The sequence below is a fragment of the Epinephelus lanceolatus genome, chromosome 7 (genome assembly GCF_041903045.1).
Source record: "Epinephelus lanceolatus isolate andai-2023 chromosome 7, ASM4190304v1, whole genome shotgun sequence".
Taxonomy (NCBI): Eukaryota; Metazoa; Chordata; class Actinopteri; order Perciformes; family Serranidae; genus Epinephelus; species Epinephelus lanceolatus.
Genome location: NC_135740.1, coordinates 9,726,207 through 9,739,423, shown reverse-complemented (window position 1 = coordinate 9,739,423; position 13,217 = coordinate 9,726,207). Strand labels below are relative to the sequence as shown.

The window sequence follows — 13,217 nt, the reverse complement described above, 5'->3', positions numbered from 1 at the left end:
ATAAAACATAACATGATGTGAATAACCTTATATAATTGATCGTAATGTTAACAGTACAATTCAGTATGATATATCTTGGTATAATAAAGTAATATAGTATGATATAATATGATATAATATAAGAGCACAATACAATACCATATACACTTATAACATAACAATGCCAGGCCAGGAGGGCAGGGGCCCCCACCACCGGACCCAGCAGCATGCCCAGAGGGCACAGCCAGAGGCAGGCGCGGCAGACTGACAGGGGTCTACTCCTCTCTTTCTTTTCATTGTTACTTTTGTTCTTTTCAGTATAGTATAGTTTATTTGTGTGTTTTATATATACATATATATATATATATATATATATATATATATATATATATATATATACAGTACAGGCCAAAAGTTTGGACACACCTTCTCATTCAATGCGTTTTCTTTATTTTCATGACTATTTACATTGTAGATTCTCACTGAAGGCATCAAAACTATGAATGAACACATGTGGAGTTATGTACTTAACAAAAAAAGGGGAAATAACTGAAAACATGCTTTATATTCTAGTTTCTTCAAAATAGCCACCCTTTGCTCTGATTACTGCTTTGCACACTCTTGGCATTCTCTCCATGAGCTTCAAGAGGTAGTCACCTGAAATGGTTTCCACTTCACAGGTGTGCCTTATCAGGGTTAATTAGTGGAATTTCTTGCTTTATCAATGGGGTTGGGACCATCAGTTGTGTTGTGCAGAAGTCAGGTTAATACACAGCCGACAGCCCTATTGGACAACTGTTAAAATTCATATTATGGCAAGAACCAATCAGCTAACTAAAGAAAAACGAGTGGCCATCATTACTTTAAGAAATGAAGGTCAGTCAGTCCGGAAAATTGCAAAAACTTTAAATGTGTCCCCAAGTGGAGTCGCAAAAACCATCAAGCGCTACAACCAAACTGGCACACATGAGGACCGACCCAGGAAAGGAAGACCAAGAGTCACCTCTGCTTCTGAGGATAAGTTCATCCGAGTCACCAGCCTCAGAAATGGCAAGTTAACAGCAGCTCAGATCAGAGACCAGATGAATGCCACACAGAGTTCTAGCAGCAGACCCATCTCTAGAACAACTGTTAAGAGGAGACTGCGCCAATCAGGCCTTCATGGTCAAATAGCTGCTAGGAAACCACTGCTAAGGAGAGGCAACAAGCAGAAGAGATTTGTTTGCCAAGAAACACAAGGAATGGACATTAGACCAGTGGAAATCTGTGCTTTGGTCTGATGAGTCCAAATTTGAGATCTTTGGTTCCAACCGCCGTGTCTTTGTGAGACGCAGAAAAGGTGAACGGATGGATTCCACATGCCTGGTTCCCACTGTGAAGCATGGAGGAGGAGGTGTGATGGTGTGGGGGTGTTTTGCTGGTGACACTGTTGGGGATTTATTCAAAATTGAAGGCACACTGAACCAGCATGGCTACCACAGCATCCTGCAGCGACATGCCATCCCATCCGGTTTGCGTTTAGTTGGACCATCATTTATTTTTCAACAGGACAATGACCCCAAACACACCTCCAGGCTGTGTAAGGGCTATTTGACCAAGAAGGAGAGTGATGGAGTGCTGCGGCAGATGACCTGGCCTCCACAGTCACCGGACCTGAACCCAATCGAGATGGTTTGGGGTGAGCTGGACCGCAGAGTGAAGGCAAAGGGGCCAACAAGTGCTAAACACCTCTGGGAACTCCTTCAAGACTGTTGGAAAACCATTTCAGGTGACTACCTCTTGAAGCTCATGGAGAGAATGCCAAGAGTGTGCAAAGCAGTAATCAGAGCAAAGGGTGGCTATTTTGAAGAAACTAGAATATAAAACATGTTTTCAGTTATTTCCCCTTTTTTTGTTAAGTACATAACTCCACATGTGTTCATTCATAGTTTTGATGCCTTCAGTGAGAATCTACAATGTAAATAGTCATGAAAATAAAGAAAACGCATTGAATGAGAAGGTGTGTCCAAACTTTTGGCCTGTACTGTATATATACATATTTTTTATCTATTTAGGGCAGTCCTGCTTTTGGGCCCCACCCAGACCCTTAGGTGGCCGCTGACCCTTTGCAGTTCTTGCCGTAATCCCATTTCCCGTCTCAGTCCTGGGCAACTCCCAGACCCTTTGGGAGGGAGTCTGCCCAACATGGAGGGGCATGGCCTGACAGATTTATTTCCCTTTCGCTTATTTTTGCTTTATCCCGCTCCCCAACAAAGACACAATGAACTATGTTCTCCGTAGAACTGAACATGGACATTTGACACTTAACAACTACATTTTCATTTCTTGTTTCGTTCTGTTATTGTCTGTAGTTATGTGTATTCCCCCCGTCATGTCTGTTTATGTGTTCACCATGTCATGTCACTGTTTTTGTCATGTAATTTGAATTTCACTAATAAAAAAAAAAAACATTAAAAAAAATAAAGAAAGAAAGAATATCTTGAGGGAATTTCTTCAAATTTGGCACAAACATCCACTTTGAGTGAAGGATGAACTGATGAGAATTTGGTGGTCAAAGGTCACTGTGACCTCACAAAACATGTTTTTGGCCCTAACTCAGGAATTCATATGCTAATTATGATAACATTTTACACACATCTAAAATGATAAAGAGATGACTTTTTATATCCAAAAGGTCAAAGTTTAACATCACTGTGACATCATAATGTTCTGTACAAACACTTTGTGGCCATAGCATCATATCTCAGAAACAGAAGGGGAGACATTTGGTCGGATACTACATAAAAACACTAATGCCAAACAGCTGCACCTTTGACCACAAGTGGCTGTGAAGAGGGTTTAAAGAGACCCATTGTGCTTTTCCTTATTTTCTTTCATATATTGCAATGTCATATTAAAAGTGAAAAAAGTTTAAAAAAAAAAAAAGAAAAGAAAAAAAGAGGTAAACATGTGTAGAGGAAATTCTGTTTTTTTGTTTGTTTTTTAGCAAAATCAGAGGTTTTAGACCATTCTGAATACTTGGTTATGTTTTTTAGTTTCACGACAAGCTGACGTCAGATTGTGATGGATTTCTTTAAATGGTTATCTGCTCTAGGCGCAGTACTGCAAGGGTTTACATTAACAAGACCACACCTTGAAATAAAGCTACATGCTAATGTCAGGGAAACATGTAGCCTTTATTTCTGCTGATTTTTTATCATGTTTCTGTCTGGTTGTGGAAATTTTGGTGTAGAAGCTTTTATTGGTAATTTTTTTACAGTAGAAAATGCCGCTGTTCTCTGTTACAGCCATCCCCATGACTGCAATGACAATGCAAAGACCAGGCCCTAGGGAACAGTGCTGGGCTTTGAAGCCAGTTTTACATAGTGGCCAAACGTGGAATTACAACTTCCAGGTCCGTCACGTGATGTCCAGGGGCCCAGAAAGACTTTTTCCCATAGACTTAAATTGTAAAAGAGATGACTGTAATATCAGTGGGTACATTTCTTTGGAGCATCACAGTCCCCGCGAAAAGACTTGTTTCACTATCAGGATTCGATCCATTCAGTCCGATAATATTGAAATGTCTAGAAGAGCCACATGATTAAATCATTTCATCCCCATTCAAGTTAACTGACTAAACTGGAAGTTAGCTGCTCGGCTGCCGGAAGTCGCTTGCTCCATGGGTCCAACAATGCAGAAGATCTCTGGAGTTTCATAGTGCAGAAACTAAGGGTTTTGGGCTTCATTCACTACTAAGCAACTTTGATAGGAATGAATGTGGACCTGCCTGTAACCCTGTTTCCAGTTCTCTATGGCAGAGACACCCAGATACTGAAGATTCGGAAAGCTATCCAGTTAGAGCAGACTGGGTTTTTTTGTGAGGGGGGCTTAAAGAGACAGACACTACAACGGAGTGGTTCAGACGTGTGAATACAGGTTTGAATACAAGTGTGAATACAGGTGATTCAGCACAGAGAGTATGAAGAAAATGAAGGTTTTTTTGAAAATTAAGTCATGTAAGCATGTTCCAGTAAAGTACTTTTACCCAAAAGTACAGTCGTAATATAAAAAGTATGAACCTGAAAACTAACATAATAGGCCCTCTTTAAGGTCTGGGTCAAAGTTAGGCATGCATCAGTTATGAGAAAGACGTAGTGCTAAATAAAACGTTGACTAACCCCAACTAAAATTGCTATCAACACTACTACCTTCCACTACACCTTCATTGTTCTGTTTGTGTGGTTCTCTGCATTTAAGATTGTGTTAAAGAAAGTCTCTCTGTCTGTCTGTCTCTTCCTCTCTCTCTCTCTCATTTCCAGAGGACTCATCTCATGTATCCCCTCAAGACTCACTGGCACCACTTGCAGGTTTCCTGGCTCCTGTCCCTCTTGGATGAAGTTAGGTCATAAAGCCTCCAGCCATCATCAGCCACATTTCATCTTTTAAAATCGTCTAATCAGGTTAATTGCAACAGATGACCTCTCTACGTTCTATCTATGTTAGCTGTTAATATTAGCTAACACAAAGATGGGTGAAGGACCCATTTGAGCAGATTCTAGCTTCACTCCTGTTGACTGTGACTTGAAGCTCTTCTCTGCAATTAGTTCGTCACTGTTGACCAACACTATACTGCGCTCTAAATTTGCCCCTTTCGTACATCACCAACTGAACCCCTCCTGCCCTGCCCTCCCCTCACCCCCCCACCTCTCACCAGCCTCAGATTCCCTCCTAACCCCATTCCACCACCACAACCCCCCTCAACACACACACACACACACACCAGTCTGTGTGTAAATGTGTGTGTCAGCTCGCCCAGAGTAGGGAGCGTCCGGCGACCAAGCAATGACTGGCAGCCACACAGTCACATAGCAGTTTAGCATTTAGCATTTGGATCATTCACACTTCCTGTTGGATCAATACACTTGTTGTTGTTTTTCTATAGCCTGCTGGGGAAAGGCCAGACAGGTAAGGAGGGGAATATATTTGGTTTAAGTTTGCTACAGTTGGGATCAATCAGTTTACTGAAGGTGCAGTTGGGCCTGTTTCGCATGCGCATGGCTGGATCAGTAGTAGAACTGCAACTATAAGATACGATCACAAAGAGATCCTGTCGCTACAGGGTGACGGAATCTGTCTGATATCTCACTTTTGTTGTACATATGTGGACCAAACTACAAATTCTGTTCAATAAAGGAACCATCTGTGTCATGGTTCAAACATAGCTCTCTGTTGTGATAGATACTGCTCCAGTAATCAGTAGATCAAATGTTGTAATTCACTTGGTCAAGGGCCACAAAGTTCCTGCATGGTACTGCATGTTATTGATACCGCAGGCAGCACTGGATTGAATGTGGTGAGTGAGTTTGCAGTCAGAAAGAAGAGGACAGCTGGGATGATCTGTCTGGAGCTAAATTTATATGCTGTGTCATGTGTCCATATACCCATCTATCTATCCATCTATCTATCTATCTATCTATCTATCTACCTATCTATCTGTCTGTCTGTCTGTCTGTTTATCTATCTGTCTGTCTGTCTCTAAAGGTATCAGTCTATATATGTCTCTATCCGTCAATCTGTTACATCCGTTTGGGAGTTTAAAGGGTAGAAGTAAAAAAAAAAGTGTGTCAGTTATATAGTCTGCAGGGTGAGGCAACACAAGACATACCAGCCAAAGCTGAGTGGGTGGCAGAGTGGGGGGGTTCACAGTGCAGGCCTGGCATGCCTGCATGACGCAGTGTTGAGCCGCTGAGCCGTGGTTGGCGGACAGAGAGATCAGGTGACCCAGTCCGGGCTAAATCGGTCCTGCTAGCAGACAAGTTGAGGAGTTAGGAGAATTGGAGAGCTGGAGATGGAGGTGGAGGGTTAAAAGCTTTTTCAGAATGACACAACTGAGAAAATTTGAAATGGGCTTACAGTGAAGAGACAGGTTCCTTTTCTACATCAATAGTACCTTTACATCCCAGTGAAGCTTTGAAATCACATTTAGAAACATAAATTAAAGCTGCACTAGATGAGATTCTTATATAATAATACAGCAATCTGAATCTCAATGTGGGGCCTGTCAGGTTAGTTCCTGTCAGCACACGTGCCACTGCATTCTGGATTAGCTGGAGAGTTTACAAAGACTTATTAGAGCTACCTGATAATAGGGAGTTACAGTAATCCAGCGTAGACATAACAAAAGTGTGGACCAATTTTTCTGCATCTTTTTGGGACAGGATAGGCCCAATTTTCGCAATATTATGCAGATGAAAAAACGCAGTCCGTGAGGTTTGTTTTAAATGGGAGTTAAAAGACAAATCTTGGTAAAATTTTTGCCATCCAGAGAAACTATTTCACCAGATAAGGAATTTCTGAGGTGTTTGGGGCCAAGAACAAGAACTTCAGTTTTGTCTGAATTTAACACAAGGAAATTGGAGCTCATCAGGTTTTTATGTCTTTAAGGCATTTCTAAAGTTTAGTTAATTGATCTGTTTCTGGCTTTATTGATAAATACAATTGTGTATCATCCGCATAACAATGGAAATTTACAGAGTGATTTCTAATGATGTTACCTAAGGGAAGCATATATAAAGTGAACAGAATTGGTCCAAGCACAAAACCTTGTGGAACTCCAAAACAAACTTTAGTACGTAGAGATGATTCATCATGGACATAAACAAACTGAAAATGATCAGATAAATAAGATTTAAACCAGCTTAGTGCAGAACCTTTTAGGCCAATTAAATGTTCCAGTCTCTGCAGTAGAATTTGATGGTCAGTTGTGTCAAACGCAGCACTAAGATCTAATAAAACAAGTACAGAGATGAGTCCTTTGTCTGAAGCAATCAGAAGGTCATTTGTAATTTTAACTAGTGCTGTCTCAGTGCTATGATGCACTCTAAATCCTGACTGAAATTCCTCAAATAAATTATTATCATGGAGAAAATCACACAGCTGGTCTGCGACTACTTTCTTGAGGATCTTTGACATAAAGGGAAGATTAGATATTGGTCTATAGTTGGCTAACACCTCTGGATCCAGGGTGGGCTTTTTTAGTAGAGGTTTAATTACAGCTACCTTAAAAGACTGTAGCACATAGCCTGTTAATAGAGATACACTAATCATGTCTAATATATGAGTGTTAACTAAAGGTAAGACTTCCTTAAGTAGCCTAGTTGGGATGGGGTCTAAGAGACACGTTGATAATTTAGTTAGATTTATTAGGTCTTACAGCTGTGTTTGAGGGCAGATTGGTTCCATTTGAGGGCAGGAGGTCATGAATTTTGCCTCTAATATTTAGAATTTTGTCATTAAAAAAGCTCATAAAATCATCACTGCTAAGGGCTAAACGAATACAAGGCTCAATAGACCTGTGACTCTCTGTCAGCCTGGCTACAGTGCAACAGAATCTCTGTTGCAGAAGGACATGGTATTAAATTTAACGTTGATGGAATCATTTCCTTAAATTTTGCGACAGCACTATCTGATAAACACCTAGTATAGTAACTGTTGCTGAGTGGCGTGTAATCGTGTCGAAAGAAATCGAAAGTTATTAAATAATGATCTGATAGAGAGGGATTCTGTGGAAAGACTATTAGGTTATCAATTTCAATTCCATACGTCAGAACTAGATCAAGGGTGTGGTTAAAAGGAGGAGCACGGTACACTATAACAAATAAAAGTGGCTGCGAGGTTTTCCAGTTCGGATGTAAGAGACTAAGGACTAGGTTTTCAAATGAATTATAATCTAATTTAGGTTTAGGTCTGATTAACAGACTAGAGTTAAAAATGGCTGCAACTCCCCCTCCTCGGCCGCTGCCTCGAGGAATGTGGGTAATATTATGACTGGGAGGAGTGGATTCATTTAGACTGGCATATTCATCTGGACACAGCCAGGTTTCAGTGACGCTGAGTAAATCAATATGATTATCTGATATTAATTCGTTTACTAACACTGCTTTAGACAATAGAGACCTGATATTTAATAGTAAACATTTAATTCTCCTGTTTTGTCTTTCTGTCACAGAAGAGTTTTTCATTTTTATTAGGTTGTTATGCACCACTCTTCTTTGTTTGGCTTTAGATTTTAATAATTTAGGTTGTCGGGGGACAGACACCGTTTGTATAACTCTATGGGTGGGTAACTGCACTAGAAGCTCAGAGAAGCATGCAAGACTGCGACTGATTACTGGTCTCAACTCTGGGTGTGCCAGTGTCACCATCAAGTTGATATTTTTGTTTTTAAGTGAAATACCCTTATAAAAAAAAATATTACCTTCAAACTGGCACTGCAACTCATTCACTCATGCAAATAAACATTTGTACTGAATGTTTTTTGAGGAATCACAGCCTTATTAAGACACTCTGTTAACAGCCTGCCTAACATTCCCATCAAATAGAACACTGAGCTGAACTTAGCTGAATGAATAAGGCATAAATGACAAACATACAAACAAAACACACACACACACACACACACACACTCACACTGATCCAGGTGTGTTAAACATGTTAACATGACTTCTGTAAAACCACAGAAACAAACTGGCCGTCAAGAGCTGCTTAAGTGGGAGCGTATTGTCAGCGTCTGTTTCTTTCATTTGCTCATAGTGAAATTCACTCTGGACTTTGTCTCATCTGCAGGGAGGTCAGAGGTCAGAGACTGAGTGAATATCACAGTTAAGCAATAGGGGTGTAACAAAACACATATCCGCATTGAACCATTCAGCACTTAATGCACTGAACTATTCTATTAAATTTGTAAAATAAAATATACAGCTTAAACTGTGTTAGATATAATGTTCTTAGTGCTTCTGCATCGAACAAGGCAGCCCACACCATGTAACAGGCAACATGCTGTCTGCCCCCAAACCTAAACACTCTGCTCCTTCAGTGAGACACATCAAGGAAAATATAAAAGACATAAAGGTCATGACGTCAGTGACAGTGTTCTAGGAGCCAGACTTGGTTTCAGTTATGTAAGAGTCAATGGGGCAGGCACGGCAAATCGCACTATAACCCATCATATCTTTGTTGTTACACCTTTGACTGAAGAATCCTTACACCAGACTGAAAAACACACATTACCTAATGTTAATTAATGTTTTTTTTATGTCAATATGTGTATTTGTTTTCCTTGTCATCAGTCTCTAAACAGATCACGTCTCTGCCCAGCAGTTCTATCTCAAGACCTTGTTTGCTCCAAGATAGCTAACATTACATCATGATACATAAACAAACTGGGCATGTCCGACCAGACTGCGTTTATAATCAGATCAGTTTTTAATGGCGCTGATTATTATTCTGGCTGGACTTAAAGACATTGCCTGTCAGTTTGGTAACTAGGACTTGACTGTATGCTACAGTGCCTTGTAGTTTGCCTCAGTGATTTACATTCGTACCAACATCAGTTATCTAACGTTTATTATCTAGCACACATGAGTCATAATAACAATTAAGCTTGAGAGGCTTTAACATTTGCTATTTCTCACCGACACCACAGCTCCCTGTCTGTTTTTTTAACACCTTCAGCAGGATGATTGCTTACTAATATTAATGGTCCAAATTAATGTGCGGTGACTCAACAGAGATAATGCAGGCTAACCTCAACTAAACAAAGTGCAAATGCTGACTTAGTTCATTGATAAACAAAGTTACAAGTACCGTTAAGTGATGAATGTCCAGATTTATGATAATTTGGTGATTAGGACCACCTCCTGGCAACATTAGGAAACATTATTTAACATTAGCCCTTTTGAATATTATTAAATATCATTAACATATAAAAGTTTGGTTAGGTATTGATAACCAAATACATGTACATGCTATCAACATGTTGCATTAGCTATCTTGGACCTAACAAGGGCTTGAGATGCTGCTGCTGGACAGAGACATAAAGGGAAATGAGCGCACACATTTAGATTAAAAACTTCAGTCAGCATCATGTAATGGGTTTTTTAAATCTGATGGAAGGGGGTGCAGTAGCGTAGTGGATAGTGCCAGCGCCCCATGTACAGAGGCAATGCCTTGCTGCAGCAGCCGCGGATTCAATTCCGGCCTGCAGCCCCCTGCTGTGTGTCACTCCACACTCTCTCTCTCTCCCCATTTTATATACTGTCCTGTCCATTAAAGGCAAAAAGCCCATAAAAATAATCTTTAAAAAAAAAAAGAAAAAAAAAATCGGATGGAAGGATTTTTCTGTCATTTTTCAGTCCATTCACTCCAATAGACTTCAGTTGACACCAAAGTCTACCCCCTGTCAATGACCTCATGACCTTTCCTTCTTTTATATTGTCCTTCCTTGGAACCGGGAAATGAGTTAGCATTATAGCACTCACAGTTCCCTTGCCTTGATGTCAAAGGGTTTTTTTGAATTAGTTTTTCATAAGATGCTTGAAATAAGGTCTGTGGTTAACACAAGCTTAAGAGACTTTCACATTTTGTTCTACAACATACATTAGTAAATACCCCACATGTACATTTTGAAGCTTTTTTGTACCTTAAAAAACGTGGTTGCTAACAAGTGGCTAAATGAGACTACAGAGTGTCATCATACCAAACAACACTTAACAACCTGGTTTTGGTGGCAACTTTAAATCATTCAACTGTCATTCAACCTTTTTACTCCTCGGGATTAGATAAGTAGCCGACTCATCCCCAACTGTCACTTGGAAGCACCGAATTGCTAAGCTGCCCAGCGCAGCTTTTACAGTAGGCTACTTATTATGGGACATTCACTAATCAGTAGTTTCTTCTACATGTTAAAAAGAACAACACTTTACTTTACTGGTCCATGATTTCAAATTGTAAGTAATGAATTCCAATTATTCCAACTGAACATGTAAAAATGTCTGATTTGTCTACAGTAAAGCATGCGATTTCACCATGAAGATTTAATGAGTATTTACTTGAGTTATTAAACAGAACATTTCTTATATTTAATTTCCCTATAATTAATACTAAATTAAAAAAAATCTTCACTAGAAACTAAAATTAATAGGAAATTACAGAGTAAATAACATAAAGAGTTACCATGATTTGCATAATACAGCTGTCAGTGCAAAACCTTCTAAGCTCAAAATGTAAATTACCTAAGACTACATAAAACACTTGTTTATAGCTTGACAGCAATTCAGTCACTATTCCATCAAGTTGTATGATTATAAAATGTTTCTGTGAGCTTTATTTAAGATCTGATTAAAAAAAAAAGAAAGAACTAACAGCATCAATGAATGCTCCATGAAACATGAATGTGATCCATTTCTAGGAAAGTTGGTATTTTTTTCCATATTGTTATTGTTCTGCTGCAGCTGTGTGTCTGTTTGGATTTACAGTGATGTATATGCATTCATGAAGGGTGCTCAGTTTCACACTGTGCAGGTATATGAATTGTTCCGGTGCTTTTAACTGTTGTCCTGCCGCTGGATTCAAGTCTCCTGCAGTGTCTGATGTTAATGTTCAATAGATTTTGATGCCCCGTCAATCAAAGAGGAGCCCGCAGACTTATGCAATGATTGTTCACTGGTGGTTTTTAACACATCCCGCTCTGCTGTGAGAATATGCTGCTGCACTAAATCTGTCCACAGCTGAGAGCTGCTGGGGGTTGGAGGCTTCATGGTGTTGTATGCAGGGCTGGAATTACACAGTGGGTGGTTTGTTTAAATTTAACAAGGTGGATTGTGGGTAGGTGATGGCGCTGGTCTCCTCCTCTTTTCTTCTTTCCCCTGAATCTGTCCGATTCCAGGATTGTTCCTTTCTCTTTAATGAATAATAATGATACAGGCGTCTGATTAAGAAGCACAGTGCATGGTTTGTGTTTAATATACTGTATACACTGTTAATGGATGAAATCAGTTACATAAGCCAAAATGATGCAGGCGAGAGGATATTTCTATGGCAACAAACAGCTGACAAATGAATCACCTGGTAGTGTTTCCCTCCAATCCTACATATATACTGCTAGACTCTGAAAACTGCATATATAGGAAACTGGATGACAAAGTTCCCCACCATGACTCATCCTGAGCGTCTGAATCTCTCCTGTCTGGTGAGAACAGGTGGCTCTGCCTTCAAAAACACAGTAATATACAGCTCTGAATATTAGAGACAGTGCAGCCACTCTGTCCTGTGTAGCAGAACAGTTGGGATGATAAACATCGTCCCAGGAAGATACACTGTGTTATAAATACCAGCCAGTATTCTTCATTGGCACATAAACTCCAGTGTTGTATGTCAGGTCACCACACTTGATTGCAAAAGCAAAACACAACACATTTGCTGTGTTACGTTGTGTAGTTGGACAGGCTAAATTTATTTTCGACCTTTATAGACAGGCATTATATTTTAATATGAAGGCCAAACAATCGATTAGAATCCTGAATTTTTTATTTTTGACCTGTCTAATGACTATGATACAGTGCGACATTAGTCAAATTAGTCAAGTCATATATGCAGTAGATTGTATTGTAACTGTATCCACACAACCAAATACCCTGCAGGTGGGTTTGTTTGGAGCTATTTGTGGTGTAAATCTGTTAGTACAATGCGTTTCCTAAATTATCGATGAAGATCCAAAAGTAGCCTGCAGCTTCACACATGACTCAAGGTCACTGGTGGAGTTTATTGGGTCAGTAAGGGACTACACTTTATTTATTTGGACCCCACAGGAGCAGAGTGGGCTTAGACTGATGCATTATGTGGATGTTATAGTACAAGTAATAGTATATATTATTATATTGTAAAAAGTCTAATTTCCGTGTCATCTTTTATTATAAAGCAGGTATATGTGCAATATAAATACTGTTAAAGTATCAAAATGCTTAAGTGACAGAGAAATGCACACAGTCTGCATTCACAAACTGTGCCTTTAAACAAAGCAACAGGAAGTTGTGATGTCACAACTATATTACATAGACAACATAAACATTCTCCATGGGTCCCTTTGTAATTCCTGTTGAAATGTTTGTTAATTCAGTAGCTGACAGGAAGTAAACAGGGACCAAAGCTGTTGTCCTAGCAACAAAATAGCAATAAAACTATATAAAACTCTATGAAAGTACAAAGTGCTGGTACAGTGCCGTTACAGTCATTCTCCCTCTGCAGTGATGTTGAAAAGAAGCTGAGAGCGCAGGTGAGGAAGACCTGGTAAAACTGACTAATTACAGCAGACTGGGCTTTTTCGGGGAGGGGGCTTAAAGAGACAGGCGCTAAAATGGAGTGTTTCAGACAGAGGGTGAACACAGGTGTATTCAGACAGACAGAATGAAAAAAATAAT

The 13,217-nt window shown here is 39.7% G+C and overlaps 1 protein-coding gene across 4 annotated transcripts in view; it reads left to right on the top strand.

Annotated features, from left to right (window-relative positions):
• Window positions 1–4,780: 4,780 nt before the first annotated feature.
• myot (myotilin) overlaps window positions 4,781–13,217 on the top strand; it is a 35,035-nt gene continuing 26,598 nt past the window's right edge. For 3 of the 4 annotated variants that reach the window (XM_033633289.2, XM_033633292.2, XM_033633288.2), the window contains exon 1: window positions 4,781–4,926. The gene's annotated coding sequence lies outside the window, so the exon portion shown is untranslated. The remainder of the gene's footprint in view (window positions 4,927–13,217) is intronic. The other variant, XM_033633291.2, reaches the window with a different exon arrangement.